Genomic DNA, 23,238 nt, shown 5'->3' on the forward strand with positions numbered 1-23,238 from the left:
TACCAGTACACTTACTATTGTGTAAAGCACACAAAACTGCCCAGGCCAGTGGGCACCTCAAAGTGACATGGAGGCCACTTACCACTGTGGCCAATTAATTCCAAACTACATATCTAATTCCCAAATCTTCAAGTCATATTTCTAATAAAAGCATTGTTAAATACAGAGAACAAAGACTATTTTGGTGTTTGCATGGTAATCCAAATACGCATTTGATTCTCTTCAACAGCAAAATAAAGCGAACCAAATGCTGTTATTAAATTCACTGTGGAAATTTGTCAAGGAATCCATGACGTAAAGATACGGCAGTTACTAATTTTGAAGTTCAGAGTGTATACATTTGCTAATTCAGAAGTATCTGAATCCTGTCTGACCTCTGACTTGTCTCTCTCCTCACTTCAAGAGCATAGTAATGCTTTTATGAAAAAACAAGAAAGTTGTTTATTAGAAGAAAGAAATTTTATATTATTTTTCATAGTAAAATTCTAAAAGTGATCCGTTTCCTTTTTCAAAAGGCCTTTTACTGAATATAGAAATATTCAGTTAAAAACTAAAAGCCATGCATTTGGTGAATAAATGATGTAACATTTTCTAGTTCTCAAATATAATGCAAACTGTTCTAACTTCTCAGTATTTCAAATCTTCCTGGTTTTAATGTTTTGTTGTTTCTCTTTTTTAACTACGAAGAGAATATTACAAGGTGTGCCTGAATTAAAAATTCTCTAGAATATGCACCTGCATGAGTTAAATTAACTACTGAAACATATTTAATATCCATGTATAAACTGTTACACAGCTTTCATTCTTAAAATTTTATAAATTCCTACAATTCCTTACCCACTAAGGGTTAAAAAACGGTTAAAAATTAAAGCAGTTTAAAAAGTGAGAAGCAAACTGTATCTCACGAGATGGAGATGACATAAAACTAGTTGTTCACATTTCAGTTAAAGGTAATACTATAACTGGAAAAATCCATTTTCACAGATAGTAATAAGCTGTTGCTTGTGAAAAGAAATTCTATCAAATAGTTAATATACATATTTTCCTTTCCAGGGTAACAATATAGAACTGTATCATGGACCAAGAATTAATTCATTTCTCCTTAAAAAGAGAAATATCACCACACCAACATATCACACAAACATGGGTATAACATGTCATTCTGGGGTTACTGAACACTTTTCCCCATGATGCCACCAAAATTAAGTTTCTATAATTGAGTCATTTCCGTTTTCTTATCTCATTGCTAAGAGAACATATGTGAGACTTTGACTGAGTGCGTAAGAGAGTGGACTCGAGACTGTCAGTCTGAAGCTCTAGCTCTGTCATTAACAAAGTAGATCTCTGTTAGGCAAGTTGTTTATTTCTACCTCAGTTTCCTCATCTATAAAATGCGGATAATAACAGTGCCTGTATCATTTGGTTTTGAGGAAAAAATGAGTTAATACTCGTTAATGCTCAAGCTCTTAAACCAGTGCCCAAATATATAGTAAGCTCTTCAAGAAAGTTAGCTGTGGGAATAGCTGTAATTAATAATGCTTTCAAATGAATAATACATGCTTTTGACACATGTCATAAAAGTTACTGGGAATTATTAGAGACATCTTGAGTAGTGATGCTGAATAAAAGTATTTAAAAGTGGAATTCCTAACTCATAGTTGAAAGTATCAATTATATTTATAGAAGATCGGTCTTACTTCCAGCCACCAAGCCAGCAAGAACTGAAAACCAACTGGTCAACATATGTTGATGCAGATGGAAAAAGGCTACAACTGTCTTTAAATTCCCCAAAGAAAGCTGGTGGAGAGCCCTTCTGGTCACTGCAGTCCAACCTATCATTACCCGTGCAGTGAGACTCTTTTGATGGGTTTCTTGTCTATGAATAATACATATTTTGGGGACAGCTTTACAAAAATAATCTTTCTTTGCTCCAAAACGACCTATGACTAAGCAGATGCAAAGAAAGAATTACCTCCCAACCACAAGGCAGGGTGGTACTCATGTCGGAAATTGAGGCAACTGGCAAAATCCAAAAGTATTTTTGAGATAAACTGGTCCTGTAGTTTATATTCTAGAGAACCAGGAGAGTTTCAAGCTTCAAAATGACTCTTCCCTTAATTGTTAAAAATAAAATTGGGAAAAAATTTTAATTGTTTTTGTGTAAGGAATTATTAGATAAAAGAGCTTATCTTTTTTTTTTTTTTTTAATGTGGACCATTTTTAAACTCTTTATTGAATCTGTTACAATACTGCTTCTGTTTTTTATGTTTTAGTTTTTTGGCCAGGAGGCATGTGGGATCTCTGCTCCCTGGCCTGCTCCCCCTGCACTAGAAGGTGAAGAAGGCTTAACTGCTGGACCGCTGGAGAAGTCCCTAAAAGAGCCCATCTTTTTAGATGACCTGGTATTCTATATACTAAGTATTTCACAATGCAAACCATCCTTGCAAACATTCTTTAAGTTCTGTGAATATCACTAAGAGGACTGAGCTTTTTTTCCCCCAATGAAATTTAAGTTTGTATTTACACTCTGAATGGTAAGCAGAGGATTTTAAAGATTAGTCATTCATGATAAACATGATTAAGTTTGCCTATGAAGTTTTGCCTCTAAATGATCTGTGTATTCAAACTGTAGCAAAAGAAAAGATTCTGGTTTTGTTCTCTCAACCCTGGGACTCCTCCCCCAATATCAGTAGTAGTCAGTCAATGAGGTCAAGTCTACCATCTTGTAATACAAAATGATGTATGTTCTCTGTTCGTTCTCAGCCCCACTGCCGAGGGCTTTGAGGGGACGAGTAAGAGGCTCTGACATCTTATAGGGTTTGACCAAATATTCTTTACAGTTCACCAGCTGTGATTCCTGGTATAGAATAGCCTTCTTAAGCCAAGAGCAAACATTGAGGATTACCAAAACTAAACAATTCAAGTACCACAGGCTAATTAAAAACTAAAGTTATCTGACACATAATGTCATGAATAAACTAAAACTTTGGCTAGAAAAAGCGAGCTCCAGAACTGACCTCGGTCACACATCTTAAATACATGTGCCCTGCCCACATTATCAAAAATGTAACAAAATCAATGCATAGACATGTATATACACTACTGTATTTCAAATTTAACCACCAAGGACTTTTCTTTCTTTAGCTATTAAGAAAACTTACTATAACAATCATTTGATATAACTCTAGAAAGATAATTTAGCAATTAATCTATATCATGTGACAAGAGAGCCAATGCATGCCAAGAAAATGATTTTCTTGCTAAAATTTGTGAAGCTGTTTGAAGAAGGTCTCTATATGTGGCAGTATATCAGTTGTGTAATCAGAAAAAAGTTCTGACATAAGTTATATCTTAAAATATATTTCATAAATTTTCTTTATATAGAAACCTAATAACTAGTTTTCCCATATAAATATACACGCTGCTGCTCCTGGTTAGTTGCTTCAGTCGTGTCCGACTCTTTGTGACCCCATGGACTATAGCCTGCCAGGCTCCTCTGTCCATGGAATTTTCCAAGCAAGAGTAATGGAATGGGTTGCCCTGCCCTTCTCCAGGGGATTTTCCCAACCTAGGGATTGAACCTGGGTCTCCTGCACTGCAGGTAGATTCTTTACCACTGAGCTATGAGGGAAGCCCATAAATATATATAATTAATGCTTAATTTGTATAAGTGATTATTCATTAATAATCTTCATTTTAGTTCATATGAATTACAACTTTGATTAAGAATTTTTTAATTTCCCAAACTTTGAGTTGATCTTCATATCAAAAATTATTTTAAAAATCTAAAATTAGCACTTAAGTACATTTGAAAATCTTCAGTTCTGGGAGATAACTTAAGTACCATGATCTGTACACAAAAGTAAATGTGTATCCATTATCTATCCACATGTGCATATATATGCAATATGTACTTACTACTCATAAGCTTCAAATTCTGCTAACTTATTGAATTCATTTTTTTTCAGGAATAAATACACGTTTCCATTGCTCAGTTTTTCTTTACTTGTACATAAAACCAGAGAAATTGTTTTATATGGAGAAGACAACAAAACTCTGAATATTTATTTAGAATATTTGATAGGAACAGAGATGCCTTAACAAATAAAAATTAACTTCAGAAATATTTACCTATTACGTTTTTAAAACGTGGATATCTATGAAGGAAAAAAAATGTTAAATACTTTGAGAGTACAGATTATCAAAGGTCGTTATACAGAATAAAGATGTATTTGATAGTATGCTTTTGATTTCATTTAATGGTATCAAAGACTTAAGGAAATCAACATTATCTATCAAGTCAAATAATGATACTAAACAGTATGTCATGATATTTTAAAAAATAAAGCCTTGATTTAAGTAGGAGAGAATGCTTGTTGTTAGTATATGTAATTTAATGACTATAAGATAAATTCTATAATTAGAAATTTGATTTTTCATAAATATCTTTGGTCTATTTTAAACATCCCTATGAAAACCTACTCTAAAATTTAAATACAATACATTTTGTTCATCATCATAGATGTTTGTGAACTTCTAAAATTTTATTTTTAATAGAAAGTGAATATTTGGCCAAAACTATGTTTGGAAGAAAGCTTTTGGTCTCTGAATATTATAAAAGTTTCTTAGAAATCTCTTAAAGGCTGAGTACAATAAAACTAGGGCAATGCATATATTCTCAGTTACTCTTAAAAAAAAACCTGTAAAAGTGACTATAGTGGCATGTTCTGACACATTCTTTTCATAAACCGAACCCTGTTAGTGACAGCAGAACAGATTGTGTGCATCTGCTGGGAATGAGCCAGATGACAGTGGAAAAACGCACATGGATACCTTGGCACAGCAAATAAAAAATGGAGAAAAAAAAGACCTGGAAGAGAAAGTGCTCAACTTTAATTGAAACATTCTTTCCAACATGATGAACTTCATCCAACCTCCTCTTGTAGCCTGTCAATTTAACATGTAAGAATGTGTTTTAAAAGGGTCCTTTGTAAGTTAGAGCTGTTTTGTCCTCTCCTTGTACTAAATTTTTTTTACTAAACTTTTCAGTTTGCATCAGAGTACAGCCAATTAGCAATGTTGTGATAGATTTAGGTGGACAGCAAAGTGTTATCTATTCTCCCCCAAACTCTCCTCCCATCCAGGCTGCTACATAACATGGAGCAGAGTTCCTTGACCTTGCAATAAATATTGACTCAAGTTTTGGATTATTTCTTCAAATTATGGCAAATCTAATAAGCATCTGGGTAGAAAAAGAGGCCAAACCACTCTACCACAGTCTGGTAAGAGAATGCTAAACTTCTAAAACCCTTTCAGGTTCAAATCAAATTTTAAATAATCTGGGTTAAGTTCTGAATTATATGGCTATTACATTGCCAAGTGCTAGAGATACCACAATTCAAATATTCTGCAAATGTGACTATTGTAAATGTTGCTTGCACTCAATAGTGCTACAATATTTGATTTTATGCTGATCAACCACAATATTGTTTAAACAGTTGGCTCAATAGCACTAGAGAGGTCCATACATAAAAACAAATGTGCTTCTATAAATCATATCAGTAAGTTATCTTGGATGTTCTGATTACAACGAAAATTTATTCTATACAGTATACAATGCAAATTTTAAATTGGAGACGAAGTTGTTTAATAGATCAGTAGTCTGACTGAAGCAGCTGCAGTCAAAAAAAAAAAAAAATCTGGTGATTAACAGCCATTTTCCAGTAATCATAACCCTGGAAAGGGCTACTGAGCAGGGGGAGGGGGTGCAGATGGGAGTAATTCTCTAAGCCCATGTGCCTTAGAGGGCTCCATCATCTTCATGCAGACTTATTATTACTATTATTATTATTTTTAAATTAAAGCTTTTAGAGACATCCTTGATTGCAGAGTTGGGAGCTGTCCATGCTGTTCTACCATAGGGAAGTCCACTCTGCAAGTATTCCTTGCAATGAGCATTCTTTATCCAGGCATTAAAACAGGGCTAGAAAAGAAAGCTGAAATGCAAGGTGTACACTGAAGGGGTGTTATTCAAGAGCATGAGAATAATTTCAAGTAGTTGCAACTCCACAGGCTGCCTCATCAACACTACCTGTCACCCAAAATATGATTTTCTTTTTGAGAAATTAAGTGAATATAAAAGCGGAACAAAAAAGGGGTAGGCAGACTCTGAGACCAGACTTATTCCCATTTTCATCCACATCTTACCTAAATTTGTTTGTGTTATCAAAAGGTATAATCCTCAGGTAAACGTCTGCATTTTCTGCACTACTTTGTATTTCTTCTTACACAAAGAAAAATGCTTAAGTTCATTTTTTCATCATCTCAAAGTTGATAAACTATGACTACAATGAATAATGCCTCCAAAAAGGGATAGATAAAAGGGGAAAAACGACAATAGAGGTGCTTTTTATTTATTTTTTAACTCTTTCAATAAAATATATTTTATCTTTACAAGTGAACAGAATTTACTAATTTATTCAACAAATCTCTACAGAATACCTGTTATATGCAAGAGTGATTGTGAAGGAATAGAAAGATGAGTAAAATGACACTCAGTCTTCACAAATTAATTTATCTCCACACAAAGTCAAAATTATGTAATAAGAAAAATAAATACTAATAAATCCTTCAAAAGTGGTTCATACTAATGCTAAGAGAAAAAAACCCTTCAGAATTCTCTGTGATGTTGTTTTCACTATTAAAATCATGTAACAACTCTATGTATCTCAAATACTTCCTCTAAAATGAATTTTTATTAAAACTAAGCAGTAATCTATCTGGAATTCAGAACTTCCAATAAATGACTTATAAAACTCATAGATGAAATTATTTGGTTTCTTTGGTTACATTTCTGGTTCTAAAAATAATGTGGTATTTATTAATAACATCTGATCTGTGAAAGATTTTTATTTTCTTGAAGTATACTGTACTGAGTGATCATTTGCACTGACCTCATGTAACATCAGAATTAGAGACTTGGCCTGAAAGTGACCCAATTTTAATGGTATGAAAGTATTATTGACAAAAAGTTCAAAATAATGATTCCCACCAAGCATTTCTAAATGCTCATCATTGGCAGGAAGATAAAAGAATTAAAATATAGTGTAGTGCTGTGATAATAATTCAGGCTTCCCTGATGGCTCAGTGGCAAAGAAACCGCCTGGCAATGCAGGAGATGTGGGTTTGACCCCGTGGTCGGGAATATCCTCTGGAGAAGGAAATGGCAACCTACTCCAGTATTCTTGCCTGGGAAATCCCATGGACAAAGGAGCCTGGCAGGCTTCAGTCCATGGGGTCGTAGAAAGAGCTGGACACAACTTAGCAACTACAACATAATAACTTACTAATTACTGATCACTTACATTCATTTTTATATGTATTATCCTGTTTAATCATTACAACTTTAAGAGATGGGTATTATTCCCGTTTTACAGATGCTGAAGACAATGCTTTCTGATGGTTAAATAACCTATCTACAGCCACTACCCAGTAAATGGAAGACTGGATTTTGAACCCAGTTTGATCTTTGTTTTTAACCATTACTGTCCATTGCTTATGGGTCTACTTGTCTAATAGCACATATATGTAAAATTAAAGAAATTATATTAAGTATAACAATGGGGTCTTCAAACTCTATGTCTGCAAATCAATCTGATTTTCTCTTGCATTCATCTTTATCCTCTCATACTTTTTGTTTCTCACTCTCTTTGCATTTTTTTCAACCCATCTTTTCCTCTATACACACACACACACACACACACACACACACACACGTCCTTTGGAGTTCTGACCCAGCACTTCAATGAACATAATCAAGGCCTAAATTTGGTTCAACTAGTTCAATAACTGTACCATCTCCTCAGACTTCGTAGCACTATGCATTTTTGACAGGGATGCACCATTTGCTGACTCTAAAGCTGTCAGTGCTTCCTTACAAAGACACCATTCTAAGATCGGTGTCTAGAGCTCTTTCGTGACATGGCATTGGGCTGTGATGAACCACATCAATCTCTCAAGTGTCAGAAGATAAGTTAACACCTGAAACAATTCTATAATCTTTCCTGTGTAGCGAAAACAATATAAAAGTGCACTTGCTTTCTCACAATACCAATATTCTGAAGCAAGAAGAGAACTCAAGAGAGAATCAAAAAACAACAAAAACTGAAGAAAGAACAACGTCAAGAACTCTTTGATTTTTAAGCTAAAACATGAGAGAAGTCAAAAAATATCACACGGCGCTCAGGCTAACTCAAGAAGGATCAAATAGTCCTAGAAGGGACACTGGCCATCCATTTCAACAAAAGGACCATATGGAAACAAGCAATGGTTCTGAGTATCCTACCCGGCCCTTCACAAATCTATTAATGTCATCGTGAAATTTTCTTTTTGCTTTTTCTAAGGGGGAGAAACACTCAATGGTGACAAAAATGTAGCTAAAATTATTTCCTTAACCTACAACCTAGACAGATGCTAGGTTAAAAGTGATCTTCTAATAAAAAATAGAAATGAATGAATGAATACACTTCTTAAAAAAAAAAAGCCAGGTTTGCTCCTCTTCGTTTAGTTAAGAAAAGTAACCTTGATGAAAGTAGGTCTGGACTTACACCTTTTACAAATATATTTAACTGTTATAAAAGAAGGGTAAAAAGACCAACTTTCTCAACCACCAAACCTTTACTTTAAGACCCTCTGACAACTTAAGTCTTCTCAAATGTGAACAGAAATAAGGCAGCTTTAAAAAAGTACATGGTAATTTACTCATTAACTGTTTAAAAAATTTTTATTTCTTGCCCAGCGAATTACCTACTTTAAGAACATCCAAGAGATTAATGTTTTAATCAGGCATAGTTTTGTAATATTTAAATAGTACGACAATCCATTTTCTATTAAAAATTTATCCAGGGCACATATTGAACAACTGAAACTTTACAGTGTGTCTAACAATATTTATTGAGCGGTGATGATTCAAATTAAACTATGGTTCGGAAGAATTCCAAAAAAGATAAAGAAATCTCGTACCATATCCTAAATGAAAGCATAGTTTTAAAGGGTGAATCTGAATTTTTAAATAGAATGTCTAATTTTGTACAAAATAAATATCAAAAATTAGTGACTCCTATGTAACATATGTAAAAAAAAGTTTAAAACATATGTATATTAACATATGTAAAAAAAAGTTTAAAAGTTTTCCTCTTGTTAATGGGGTTTGAATGTGTGCCAGGTGTAGGGTTCTTACTCATAACACCAAGAAAAGCCATTGTGATCATACCCTCACAAGTTTCCTTTTAAAGTCCATGTTGTGTTAATTCCTTAACACTCCATTAGGAAATATCTGCATCCACAGAAAATAGTTTCTTAATATTCAAACATAATTAAAATTATCTTTCTTATCTGTTTTAGTTAAGGAGAAATAAAATTATGTTTAACCATCGGTCTGATGCGGTAAATTTTATACAGGCAATTAATAACTGGTTTAGTGGGTTAATGAATAAACTAACATGTATATGCTATTTGTATACTGTGAAATCAATAATCTAGTTTAAAAATAAAGTTGGAACAAATATTTATTACATAATAATACTTTCTACTTAAGGCTTTCACTTAATGCACTTCTACAACAGAAGGCCAGTTTTAGAAAGGTATGCTGGCAATAATTTGACTCCACTTCACACAAATCAGAATTCTACTACAGATTGAAAGGAGCCATGGCAGCTAGAAATTATTTTTTAATAGGATTTTAAAAAATCACGTTGCTAATGGTTGAAAATGTAACTGGTAATTAAAGAATGGTTTTAACAATTTTTTTTTACCATATTTTACAAGAAGTATAAGCTTTCACACTACACTTTCAAATGCAAAGAATATTAATGCAGATATTTAGAAACTGATGTATTTTGCATGGTAATAAATACACTATCCACAACACACCTTTCAAATAAAGAACATAAACCAAATCTGAAAACTAAAGCCCGCATTTTCTCTCTTTGTATTTTGACCTCGTAATCATTAAAAGTGTGAGTGTTTATCAATAAAAGCGACTGAAGTGCCACGTATTGTGGTAGAACATTGCTATTTCCCCGAGATAAGTACAAAAACCACTCAATGTTAATTTGCATCACAAAATGACCTAACATATCTGGAATATAATGCACAAGCTTCATTGAAAAGATGTCATTACATTTTTCTCAGCAAAACAAAAAAAAATACAGACATCTGATTGGGCCTGTGTGTGCTGGAGGAGGGGAGGGTGGGGAAGAGGGCTCATTTTCTATCTTACACCTATTGTTTTAGGCATTCTAAACTGCTCTAGGGGAAGCAAAAAGAAACATGCTGAATTCACTTTGCAGTTAATGTCTCAGTGATTTAAGAGGCAGAGTTTTCAAGTTAAAGAAGGGAAACGTTATGCTTTTCCTTTCCCAGAGCGAGTGCCCAGGAAGAAGGCCCTCTGGTCCTTAGCCTACGCAAGGGGAAAAAAGGACATTACTTGGGGCTGAAATCACTCGGAGACATAAGTGGGGAAGTTTAAGATGTGGCACTGTGTGCTGTGTCTGGTCTGCAGCCAGGAAGTTTTCATTTTGTAGCTCTGCTGCCAGTACCTGCCCTGCATATTCAGAAATAAAAATACACCAGAACTCAACCTCAGAAACTGTGGATGTTACAAAGAATTAAAAGAGTTTATTTTTCTTTCTTTATCCTGAGTGTAATTACTGTTTTTAAAAAGAAAAGAGCTGAAACTATAGTAACTGGAGGGGTTTCTTTTTTTTCCCCTCCCCTTTTAAACTCCTCAAACTACCTTCCCACAAAGCCATTTAAGTTAAATGGTACATTTACAGACTCACCTACATGAAGGATATAACTTAAAACATCTGCTTAGACACGTACGTTTTGTTCAGATATAAAGAATGTGGCCAGAAAGCTGAAAAATATAGGGCCATTATATTCTTAAAATGTGTGTCCTTCTGTGTGTGCGTGTGTTCATTCATTAAAGAGATTTTTGACTGCAATTAGGTAGTCGGTCCTATAAAGGTTTCCTTGTGTGACCATGATTTCTAAAAATAAAATGCTCCAGTGAATATTTCTGCTAAATAATCACATCTTCAAAAACTACTTTAAAGAAACCCCAATCCCTCATGTTACATTAAGCAATAATACCAGCTTCCAGAATAAGCCTTGGTTGTATACCTCACGCATGGTCAATAATTAATTAGAAGGTTAAAAAAAGTCATGTTTACTCTATTAAGTAGGAGACTAATTTCCTTATCTGTCCCCACTTATTTACGCTCGTGAATCTATTTCCTAATTTTGCAAATAAATAAGCATATCTAAAGGCAAAGCTGCCTATTTTCAGGGTTCCAGGAAAGATGCATTCTCGAGCTATCATTCTAACTTGCTGAAAGAATCACAGACGTGTGAGAAAGTGAGAGGGATAGTTGTTAGCTGTTTTTAAAAATACACTTCACATTCTATCAAGACCATTATCTATCGCTTTTTATATCCAATATGCTAGAGATCCATGGTATCAAAGAACAATTTATATGAATTCTTCATGTGCATCTTATCTATGACAACAAGATACAAGAGGAAAACCAGACCACACTCAGGCTAGTCTTTTGGAAAAAGCAGGTTCTCACCAGGGACTGCTTCAGAGATCAGTATCTCCAGTCTCTAGAAACAAGTTCAAGGTACTTTACTTAAATCATTACTACAAGATTTGCATTGTCATTCCACATGAATCGCAACCACTTGCAAGATGAACAACACCGTTCCATTCATTTCAAACTTACAGCATTAAGAATTAATAAAGTCTCTATAACATCTGCATTATTAAAGAGTAATGATTCCTGCAGAAATCTGCCTGTAATAGGTTTACTGTTTCTATTGCTTGTAAGATCACCGATTTCCTTTATAACGTTCTCAGAAGACAATCTTCATGTATACTTTAAACTTTGTTTACAACTGGCTATATTTTAAAAATAGAGATTTAACTGAAGCAATATAATGACAATGTACAAGAATGCTTTATGGTGAGGACAAATGAATGCTACTCGTATTACCACCTCACACCCAAATATTTATATAACAGGTATATAATTTCCATATTTAGTAGGAATATGACTTTCCTTTTTGTAGTTAATGTTAAAATAATTCCAAAGAAATGTTAGATAATACTATATTGGATAATCTTCTTTTTTCTAATGATATTCTTTGTTACAGAATTTTCCATAATTATTTTTCTTGCACAGACAAAAACTATTGATGCTATCTACTTATTCTTAAGAGAGGTCGCGAAAGGGTGCTTTTAGCTCTCTTTATGTCTCAACACATCTGTAAAATAGTTACTATTGAGATCTTGTTTTAAGCAAAATTAATTCCAGTGGGCTTTATAGAAGTTAATATCAAGAGAACAAAATTTTCACAGACTATTTTTCAGCATAGACTTTTTTTCAGTGTGAGAGAGGTTATCAACAAGAATTGCTTTTAAGAAAAACCTGACAGTTTCCTTTGCTCGCTAACTATAGCAAATGATCAGAAATTATTTTCTTTCTCATGCTGTTATTCACTTACATACTTGCTTCAATTCTCCAAGGGAAGAAATGTGGCTCTTGTGGGAAAGGTCCACCCCTTTCTACATGTTTGCTTCCTTGAACGAAAGGAACACACCCCCTAACATTCTTTGAAATGTGTCCAATATGCAAAGAATTGGAATAGCACTGTATTACTGACCAAACTAGAAAATCTTAAATGAGTCAAATATTGTTAAACTGCGTGTGTTTGGGGACAACTAAATGATGCATACAGAGGTAACAGAAATGAACTATGTTCAGCCTCTGCCTGGTGTCTATGTTTGGACACTCAGAACACTTGTAAGTGTTAATGGAAGAAACCTGTGAGTGTTTTTGTGCACCTGTGTACGTATGACAACTCAGGAGGAGGTCCATAAATGTTACAGATTTCTGAGTGCAGCCTTTGAACTTAAGACCCATTAGAAGAATGGTTCCTCTTTTTCATAAATTCTTTAAGGAAAAAAATACCCAGAAAGTGAAATATCCATCCTTCATAAGTGGAATCAGAAAGTTGTCTGAAATCACGTAAGTGCATGAATATTCAAAGTCTATGCTCACTCTCCTCATGACAGAAAACTCATACCAAAGTTGGTATCCTTTAGCTTGTGCGTTTGACAATTTTTTGGTCATGAAAATTGTCCTCTAACAAGTTTTCCTTCTACTATGTAGAAGCCAATGTTCCAAGAGCAAGTTATTTCTATTCTTATTGTCTAAAAATGTGATATACTTCATATTTGTAGGTATCTATACCTTTATCTTTACTTTTTCCAAAACCCTCTTTTCTAATTCCACTTTTACACAGAAATTTCCAAGTGTAAAGACACCGAGTGAGCAAAATTTTATATCTTTTTAAAGATATTCAGTATTTAAATGGTTAGTCCCTTTGCAATTTGTTCATCAGGCACTTGCTGATGAACTCAGCTATACAATTTTCAGGCCTACAAAATGGAAGCTCTGCTACTCTGCCTATGTTTTATCACTTGGAATAAGAGTGAATATAAACAGTGAGTATATGAACTGGCGCTGATGGTAATAAACTTATTAAAACTTAGTAAGATATTGTTATGGTCAAAGAAAACCTGCAAGTGTACCACAAATCCATTCAGATGAAACATCTCATTCACTGGAATTTCCTATCTTATTATAACAATGCACAGAAAATTAAACACATAAATATTAATTTTATGTTATCATAGAAGATGTAGGCAATGAAAACGCAATGTTTACATTTATGGGTGACTCATTAGTGTTTTATTGTGTGAAACACTAGGAGGCATCAGTTGGGTAAAGAAGGACTTCAATTTTTAAAGAAGCAAGAAATTACTGTAGAGTTGGATGCATAAAAAGTAGGGGTTTTCAAAATGTTATTATGTAAACCAAAACTTTTTCTCTGAAATAAACTCTGAAAACATCGCATTTTGTTGTAAAGAATGACCTTTGTAAAATATTCATGAAATAGATATACTTTGACCAAGAAACACCTATGAAGATCTACTTCAAATATATAAATTCATTAACTATGTAATTTCACATTTTTGTGAAGAATATATCTGGTAACAGAATAACATAATGGCTATTGACTACCATGCATTTTCTGCTCGGTTACTCAATACCGTAACTGTATGTTTTATTTCTGGCAAATTCTGTTTTGTGCTCTCTACAATGCCTCAGAAAATGTCTACTGAAATTAAACCTTATAGTAATAATTGCTTCTCATAAGCATCCAGAATTTGCAGTCTGTTCCAAAAGAAGTGATGGAACTTAAAATGAAAGCAATGAGGATGTACATATAAAGTACATGTTTTTCCTTATTTTACTATTGAAAGCCTGACGTTTGAAAACTGAGTTTTCTACTGTTTGAATGGCTCTTCATAATGATAAAGCAACAGGGTCGTGGTATACTTATCTAGCAATCATTTGAAATTGGAGTGTCTTGCCATTTCTCAACAATCAGCTTTTATCTTTGACCTATCAAAATAACATGTGAACTGCGTAATCCGCCTTTTGTAAGGTGCACAGACTCTGTTGTCGCTCCTGGTTTTGTGAATTGCCTCTGTAATCTGGTTTGATTTCCTAAAGATGACAGATCTCGGTGAACAGTCAGGCTTTACTGAGTGCAGGGCAGTCCACGCGCCCATGAGATTAAGGTACAGTGCTGAGGACGGATCTTAATCACCTACCCTTCCACATGCAGCACACAGACTGAGCACCAGTGATTAAATCTTTTCATTGTGTCCAGGCAATCACTGTATTCATAAAATGAATATGTGCATTTTTATAAGTTTTAGATATTAATTTGCGTGGTGTTTTCTCAGAGGATGTGCTTTGGGAAAAAAAAAAGTAGAACTTTATTAATAGTCTTTTTAAAGTCCTCTCTGTGATCCTTAATTGCATATGAAATTCTTCCATGTTATTCTGAATCATGTCTCTGAAGCCAGGGTTCTCTATTTAATAACTCTTTTTTTGTTGTTGTTATGAAGTACAAGTGTCGCTGCACAGATATTTCCCCATTTTTGTCACTTTCTGAGATTTCATACACTCAAAATATACCGCATGTGGAGTTGGGAAATAAAACCACAAAATATACTACAATAAACAGAAGAAAGTTTTGAAATATAATGTTAACAAATGCCAAGGAGTTATTTAACTCAGTTGTTTTATAAAATAAGTTTAAACACAATAAATCATTCATTGAAAAGATATGGTTGTAGTGTTATACAGTTTATTGATCTGGTAAAGTGAGGGCCAAGGAAGAAACTCATAGACATCTGAAAAATATAAAACATGATGCTTTTCCAGGATTCAGTTTTGAATCATTAGATAGTCCCTCTGCCTCTTGGAATGGACCATTTCCCCTAGATTTTGAAAACTGAATATGTTTACAAAGAAGAAAAGAGGCAAGGTACAGTAAACTCCTTGTTATTTAAATTTCATGTATTTAATTATAATATGTTTTTGTTCTGAAGAGTTCACATATATGATTGCATACTTTTAAAGTATGAACAGCTCCGGAAAGCTCAAAAATTGACTTATTATTATAAAGTGCTCATTTGTTATTAAAAACTAAGAAAAAAAATTTAATAAAAGTTACATCTTTATATTGTCTTTCACTATATTCTACAGCAATCAGAATGTAATTAATGAATGAGGTAAAATACTGTCTTTAGTAAGAAGTCTGGAAAATATGCCATAAATATTCCAAAGCTGCATGAATTACATTAGTAAAAAACAGTAGATTTTTATAAAGTTTAGTAAAATCCGAAGGAAAGGTAACTACCACCTATTGTCTCCTTAACTTGGCCAGGGGACCATATTTTAAACAAACACTGAGTTTAAAGTATGTTTTGATGAAAACTTTTAGGATTGAGTTAGAAGTCTAATACATAGCCAAATATACTTTCCTACAAATAGAATGAGATATTTGATTTTAGAGATTTGTTTTCCCTATTGAGATAAGACATTAGATAGGTACATCTCATTTTATCTGTCAAGTTCTGAATCTACTTGCTTTAGGACTACCTCTTTATCTTGATAAATAATTTCATGCACACACTGGAAGACAATAATATGGTTTATTAACTGCACAATATTCAACCAAAACTGCCTGTGCCATATTGGTACATATTCAATGTTCTCAAAGACTGGCCAAGACTGATATTATTTTATAAATTAAATGTTTTAGTTTCAAATTGGAGATTGTAAATCTCTTTAAAGCTAAAATTAGTATGCAACGCAGAGGTTAAATGGGGTTCACAGGTGGTCACATTTCCATGTCTTACCAAGTCCCTAGGGATCAGAGTTATTATATTCTATATAAACATCTTTACTTTGCAACCACAATTCTATTACAAGGTGCCAGTGAAAAAGAGGCTGGTCACTCTTTTTGACTGGTATAATGAGGTAGCTAGAGTTCCTTTCATAGCACTTAGAAAATACATGCAGTCACTAACCATTTCACAAGACAGTTACTATTAGAGTTAGAATCAGATTCACAATAGTAAAATGCACTTTGTGTCAAAGCAATTCTCCACTGAGGACTGGTTAGAGAACTGGCAGAAAGCCTGATTCTACTTATTATACTGTCAGCATTTACATATAAAGGAATTTTATACAAAAGACACACATTCCTAAAATGTGAAGAAAAAGGGCTTTTCCCCAAAATGGTAACTACTGGACCTAGAATAGTCAGACATGTTTCAGACATAGAATTTCCTTTAAGAATAACTAGCCATATTCTGGGAAGGACATAACACTACTATTAAATTTAAATACTTGCATAATATTTAATAACACAACAAACAATGTGCCACATCTGTATATACTTCCTTTGTGCCCAACTTTATCACTGAGTTTGGTAACTTTCAGCCAAAGTCCAAACAGATGGCAATTTCAGTGACTTAACCTTACTTGTTTTTAAACAGCTATGTATCTGACTTGACCTAAAGAGCAGTGATATATACTGAAGTCTCAACAAGAATTGTGAAATGTGTAGACTACCATGGCCACTGTATCACATTTTGTCCACATTAGCCCTCATCAAGCCAGCACTTTGGTAATGGAAGGAGATGCACAAAGGTATACTCTGACAGACAGCCATGCTTCAGCTCAAACTAATCCCAAGATTTAGTGGCTCAGAAGCATAACCCAAAGCAAATCAGAGTCTCTGGTGGGACTCACAGGAGCATCTTTCCATGGTGAACTGCCGGCTAAATCTTAAGGCATGTACTTCAAGGTCACAGAACATTCTGTGAAATACTAAAGTCCACCAGGCTCCACATGCTCCACCATAGCAAACATGCTAATGACGTGCACTAACTTCATGAAACTTTAAACACACCAATGTGACAAGAACAAGTCAGGAGTGATTTCAGCAACTGATAGCAAACAGATAGGACTATCTAAAAAGTTACTTTTAGCCACACACAAGAAAATCATGGAACCTAAGGAAAAAAAATGCACAACAAGCCTCAACTTCAACCTTCAAAAAGGCACAGCGGTAGACCCAGTGCCGTGGAATATACTGATGCAGATTTCAGAGACAATGCCCCGGCTATTTCTATTTCCTGGAGAAATGTCAGAGGTACTTACATGAAGGAAGAACCGATCAGATTAGTCCTTGGGATATTTTCCTTTTTCTTAAGAGAGAGAGAAAGAGAGAGAGAAAAAAAAAAAATAAAACACGACAACAGTAATCTTTACTTCGTCCAGCCTTGAAGTGCTTCTCCACCTGATTCAAACATGCAGTCACGGCGACCCACACAGAACCTTCAAAGTCAATCCAATAGCAGCCCGAAGATGTCTGGGTGTACGCGTGTGCTCAAGTGTCTGACTGCGAGCAGAGCGAGCAGAGCTGGAGAAACGATGTGTGTGTGTGCGCGCGCGCGAGCGCGCGAAAGGAGCGCGCGCGCGGGGGAGGCACGCGCAGGGCCGGGCCGCGCATTCGCGCGCGCGTGCGCGCGCCAAGGCCGCTTGGAGGAGTGAGGGGAGGAGGAGGAGGAGGGAGGAGGAAGGGGAGGAGGAGGAGGAGAAAGTGGCTCTCGGCGGCCAGCCGGATTAAAAGTAACCAGACTCGTCCAGAAAACTGCGTCCAGGAAGGAAGTGACAGAAAACGAATGGGAAAAGGAGAGTCCGCTCACAGCCTTTGAAACATAGCGTCAAAAAGGCGAGGGGCGGGGGGAGTGGAAGGATATTGGGAGGGGAGGCGGGGGTGGCGGAGAAAAAGGAGCGCACGGCTTGGGGTTCTAAGAGGCCCATCCCATGAAGCGCCTCTTGCCTTCTTTTCCTTTATTTTATTTTGCCCTTGCCTTTGCGAGCGCTGCCTTTTTTCCCCCTCTCCCTCCCTCACAATCCCAAACCGTTGACTCCCTCTCTCTCGCCTCGCGAGCTGGAGAAATCATCAGTTTCACTCTTGCAAAAGGGGGGCGGGACCAGACCTTGGAGCAATTTTTTTTTTTTTAAATAAAACAAACATCCAGCAGTTCCCTCCTCACCCCTCCAGTCTCAACTAGATTGATAAATTACTCCACTACACTACTTTAATTATGTATATGGTATGCAGAATAAATCACTGAACATCAGTACCTCAATCAAGCACTTTTAAATGATAATTGCATCTTGGGTGAATCAATCTTTCCATTCCTGACATTTTGCTAATTTTAGTTTTACGGTAGGGTAATGGCACATGCCATACGCAAACCTAATGACAATCCTTTATTGCTCCAGCTGAAGACGACACCGCAAGCGCTGGCTCCCGGCTCTCGCTCTCTCCCGGCGCCGCCGAGGACGCTCGGAGAGCCGAGTCTCCGGCTGCGGCGCGCTCGCTTCCCCGGGGGACGCAGCGAGCCAGCCAGCGGGAAAGTCCTTCTAAAGTCGGGATCTTTCCTCTGACCAATAGGAGCGCGACCCTAATAGTTGCTCTTGTGACTTCCCCCGCCCCCCTTCCCGTTTGGAGACGCGTTAACCACTTCATTCTTCCACTGGTCTGAGCGCTCCTCCGTGACTCACGCGTAAAAAGCTCCGGTCCAGGATGCCTGCACCACTCGATTCCAGCGCGCGGTTTTCCTCCACGCCCTGAATACGCGGGGTTTCGGCCCCGAGAGCTTGGAGGGCTAGAAAGGGGGCCGAAACGCTTCTCAACTGGTAGTAATGTACAAAATGATAAACGCATGACCGGCATTTGAAATCTTGACTTCATCTCGGGGCCATGAACTTTCTAATCAGGTTAGAAATATTTACCGAGGCGGCAGCTTCCCCGGAGGTTCCCCCCGCCCCCCACCTCCCACAATCTCTCTTCCACACCTTAGACTGGATTTTCTTCAAGGCATTAACATGTAAACTAACCAACTTCCCGAATGCATTAGGCTTCCCTATCCGATAGCTGATGACTTCACTTATCCTGAAGAGTTTCAGCTGCACAGGAAGCAGCAATAGAGACTGATAAGGAAGATACTTGTGCTAAGGTTTGAGCACAGCAAACACTTTTCCTTATCAAAAAAAAAAAAAAAGGGTTAATATTCAAGATTTAGGAAAGATTACTAGAATTGAGCACCTCCTCTCCCTAGCCAATTACACCACGCCCAATTAAGCCAAAGATAAAATATACCAACTAGTCCACAAACCATGAAAAGATCAAATTACATGCCAGTAGAACTATGGACTATATAAAATGTTTAAACCAAATTAAAAAATTTTAATATCGTGAAAAGAAGGGAAAATACATTGGGGAAATTAAAATGTGGATGTACAAGAGTACACAATAACAGTATACTGAAATATCTAGCTAATTAAAGATATTTCCTCACTTAAAAAAAATTCCTTTCAGCACTGTGTGTTTAACCCAATGACTAGATGCATTTCCCCTTAAGTTCTGCACTGTGCCTCTAGTCTATTTTAATACATGAGGGCAGTGTGAATCAGAAAGCCTCCGTCTTCATTGTTGGGCTATTTGATCTGAGTAGCTTTTCTCACAAGAGTGGGTTCAACATTTAGGTGTCTGCCCCAAGGCTTCACTTGAAAGGGGAAGGTTGATTTTACAGGCAAGTACAACTAGCTCATCACCATTATGACTATCAACCCAGATAAGATGAATCTTTTGCTGTTATTATAAGAGAGCATGGCAAACTGTCACAAAGCAAAAACCACCTGAAATACTATTATTTCTTGCAGATTAATACCTACAATATATTTGTTGGCCTGTTTGTTTTTCATCTGGTGAGTTTGTTACTACCATGAATTTATTTTAATAATATGGCAGAGATAATCTATATCAGGTTTTAATGTAAGGTACAACTTCTAAAAAAAATCCAAAAATATAAAGGTGCATTGACATTTTTGAGTATTAAGGTATGTCTATATATAGTGGTAAAAGGAAATTAATTTTTCCAGATTCACAAATGTCCTGACAAAACAAATTATTTGTAGGAACATTTGTTTATTGCATGATGTCTGATATTAATGTAATGAAGTGTACCAGCTTATTTTATAGGAGCAAATAGACATAGGCAATAGATGATTTTTACCACAGTACACTTTAGTTTTATTTTCCTTAAAAAAGAAACTTTTTACCTTTTAACATTTTAAAGAATTATTTAATAACATTGTAACAAATCCTATAACCCCACGTTGTGGATAATTTGAAAATAAGATCTGGATTGATCTTATTTGAAAATAAGATCTGGAAAATAAGACCGCAATTGGCCTTTTAAAATATAGAATATTCCCCTCAGCAGATTTAGTTTCTTAATTATGTGTGACCCAAGTTAATATTAGCATGAGTTTCCTTCCCATGAGCCTTTACAGTTGAAGTGGAACAGAAGAGGTTGTGCAGAAATACACAATGGAAGAAAGCCATCTGAGATTTAAAATTATTTACTGGTAATCCAGAGTGGTTAATCCAAGGCGTGCTTTGTGTTCATCTTCAAATGCTTCTGAATTTTTTACCAAAATCATCCTCATTCTCGCCATCAAATGGCACTTTGCTAGGATCAAAATATTTTCTGGTGCAGGGAGGAGTCTGTCCTACGTGTTAACAGGCCTGGATTCTCTGGTTCAAGGTTTTTGCCTAACTAATGAGTGTGTCCTTTCTGGGCTTCAGCTTGCTTACACATTAAATGACTTCTTCAATCTATTCCAATTCTGTGATTGGAAAGTAGAAAATTCTTATATTCTTTAAGTGAATTGGAAGCTAGTGGCCTATCCTGTTACATAAAAGGTGATGATATTTCCTATAAGAGAAAATGATGTCTGGGATTGAGATACTATTTAAACCAGCTCACCCCCTGTCCCCAGTCACCAAATATTGCTTTTAAAGTAAGTATCATTAAGTGTTGTATTAAACATGTAAATATATATTAAGTTTTTTTTTCCCAAAAAATAACTGTTTAGCAATATATTTAAATAAAGTGCCACAGAAGGTACAGAAAGCATGACCCTCAGGATTTAATTCTAGGGAAAGCTCATTTCTAATTTCTGGTCAAGGTTGCATATCATCTTACTCCACCCTCCATTCTTTATTAATTTCCTACATTAAATCAGCAGTCTACCTGTACTCTGGGGTCTGCCTGCTTTTAAGCTTGGCCTACGCTGGGTGTAGCTCTTGAAGTGAGCTTTAAAAAATTATCCTAAAGTAAGCTGGGTGGTTGCCACAGCAACCCACCCTAAACTGAAGAAAGTCTATAGATTAATCTACCCCTCAATATTATTCAACTGTGTAGTATCTGTTCTTCAGCCAGAATACTTTCAACACAAACATGATTAACACAGAAGTTCAGATATAAAAAGTAGTAGGATAGAAATTCCAAGCACATAAAAAATGTTATATCTTTTTTATAGTTACAGTAGATATGATATACATAACTTCCCCTGAAATGGATTCATCGTAAAACAGACTTGTAAAGGTATGCCCTAAAAGGTGACACGTGAGCTTTAAACAAAATGCTATGGTATTGCTATATAATAGATCACATAATGGTTATATAACACTCATCAGTTTTATACATGTTTACAATATAAGTACCTAATGACAAAGAGTTTGGCGGTTTCACCTTTATGAATTAACTTTGTGATGGATGATAATAACAAATGTTAAGCACTCACCACATACACATACAGTCATTTGCCTTCCATTCTTCACTTCATCTCTTCATAGAAGTTACTTCACAGTTTGCAGCTCTTCTTTGGCACCTTAAAAATGCAAAAGTACAAGGTAAATAATTTAAAAAAATGTTAAAGAATGTTGATATTAAAATACATTCAAATTAATTTATTTCTGAAACTTCTAATCTGAAGAAACATTAATGTTAATTCTAATTTTAAACCAAATGAATGTGTACTGAATATAAAATAATTCAAATGACCATTAATTGTGACAATACTTATAACCTTTAACATAAATAGTTCCAAATAGATAAATTTCAAAAATTCTTTAGGTACGGCTTTAGTTCATTGCATGGTATATACACCATATGGACTGCTTGTGATTGAGAAAATCTGCAATATAAAAAGGATTTGTTATTCCAAGCCAAGGTTTAATCATATCCTTTATCTCATATTTAAAGATTCAATATTTATCTTTATTTTAATATCTAATGAAGAATTACAAGGAAAAAAGTCAAATCCATCATATTCCAAGCTAACAAAACTTGTCAGGTTGGGATACTGAAGTTGCAACTAAAGTTGCTAAAAGGGCTTATTTTATATCCTTAAAGGCCAATTTTAATACTTTGGGATTAATGATGTGAATTTAGTACACAATGAATTCTATTACCAATAGTACCCGAACCTTCCAGTGTTTACCTGTACTGAGCTCAGACAAGTGCTCATGTATTCTGGTCTCTGAAGCCAGCTTTCAGTGACTCTGAGCACACAAATGACCTTTCCCTTGGCTTCAGAATGGGTCTGGTCTTCCCAACTGTGGGACAATGAAGGTCAATAACCATTTTCCCATTTGTATTAGCAAGAAGATTTTTTGTAGTCTGGAGTCATTAAGATTTATAAAGCCTCTAGATTTGGGTTGACATCCTTAAGATTGATTTTTATTTTTAAGTTGCTTCACAGTCAAGGAGACATGAAGAATTTTGACCACTTTTATTTCAGAGGTGTTAGCTCAGTTTAGTCTTTTAGACTCAAGTCCATAGTGAGTTAGTCTCAGCTTGGTTCCCTTTCTTCAGCTCTG

The 23,238-nt window shown here is 35.3% G+C and overlaps 1 protein-coding gene across 49 annotated transcripts in view; it reads right to left on the reverse strand.

Annotated features, from left to right (window-relative positions):
- The window catches only part of MEF2C (myocyte enhancer factor 2C), a 179,155-nt gene that overhangs the window by 138,669 nt on the left and 17,248 nt on the right, over positions 1 to 23,238 (reverse strand). For 23 of the 49 annotated variants that reach the window (XM_086413011.1, XM_086412995.1, XM_086412989.1 and 20 more), the window contains exon 2: positions 22,161 to 22,247. The gene's annotated coding sequence lies outside the window, so the exon portion shown is untranslated. Of the gene's footprint in view, positions 1 to 17,654; positions 17,900 to 18,647; positions 18,949 to 19,070; positions 19,446 to 22,160; positions 22,248 to 23,238 lie in introns of those variants that run through there. The other 26 variants (XM_086412985.1, XM_086412987.1, XM_086412961.1 and 23 more) reach the window with 8 other exon arrangements.

The sequence above is a fragment of the Bos grunniens genome, chromosome 7, assembly GCF_055505025.1.
Source record: "Bos grunniens cultivar Pamir isolate PY7600 chromosome 7, Bosgru_T2T1.0, whole genome shotgun sequence".
Classification (NCBI taxonomy): Eukaryota; Metazoa; Chordata; class Mammalia; order Artiodactyla; family Bovidae; genus Bos; species Bos grunniens.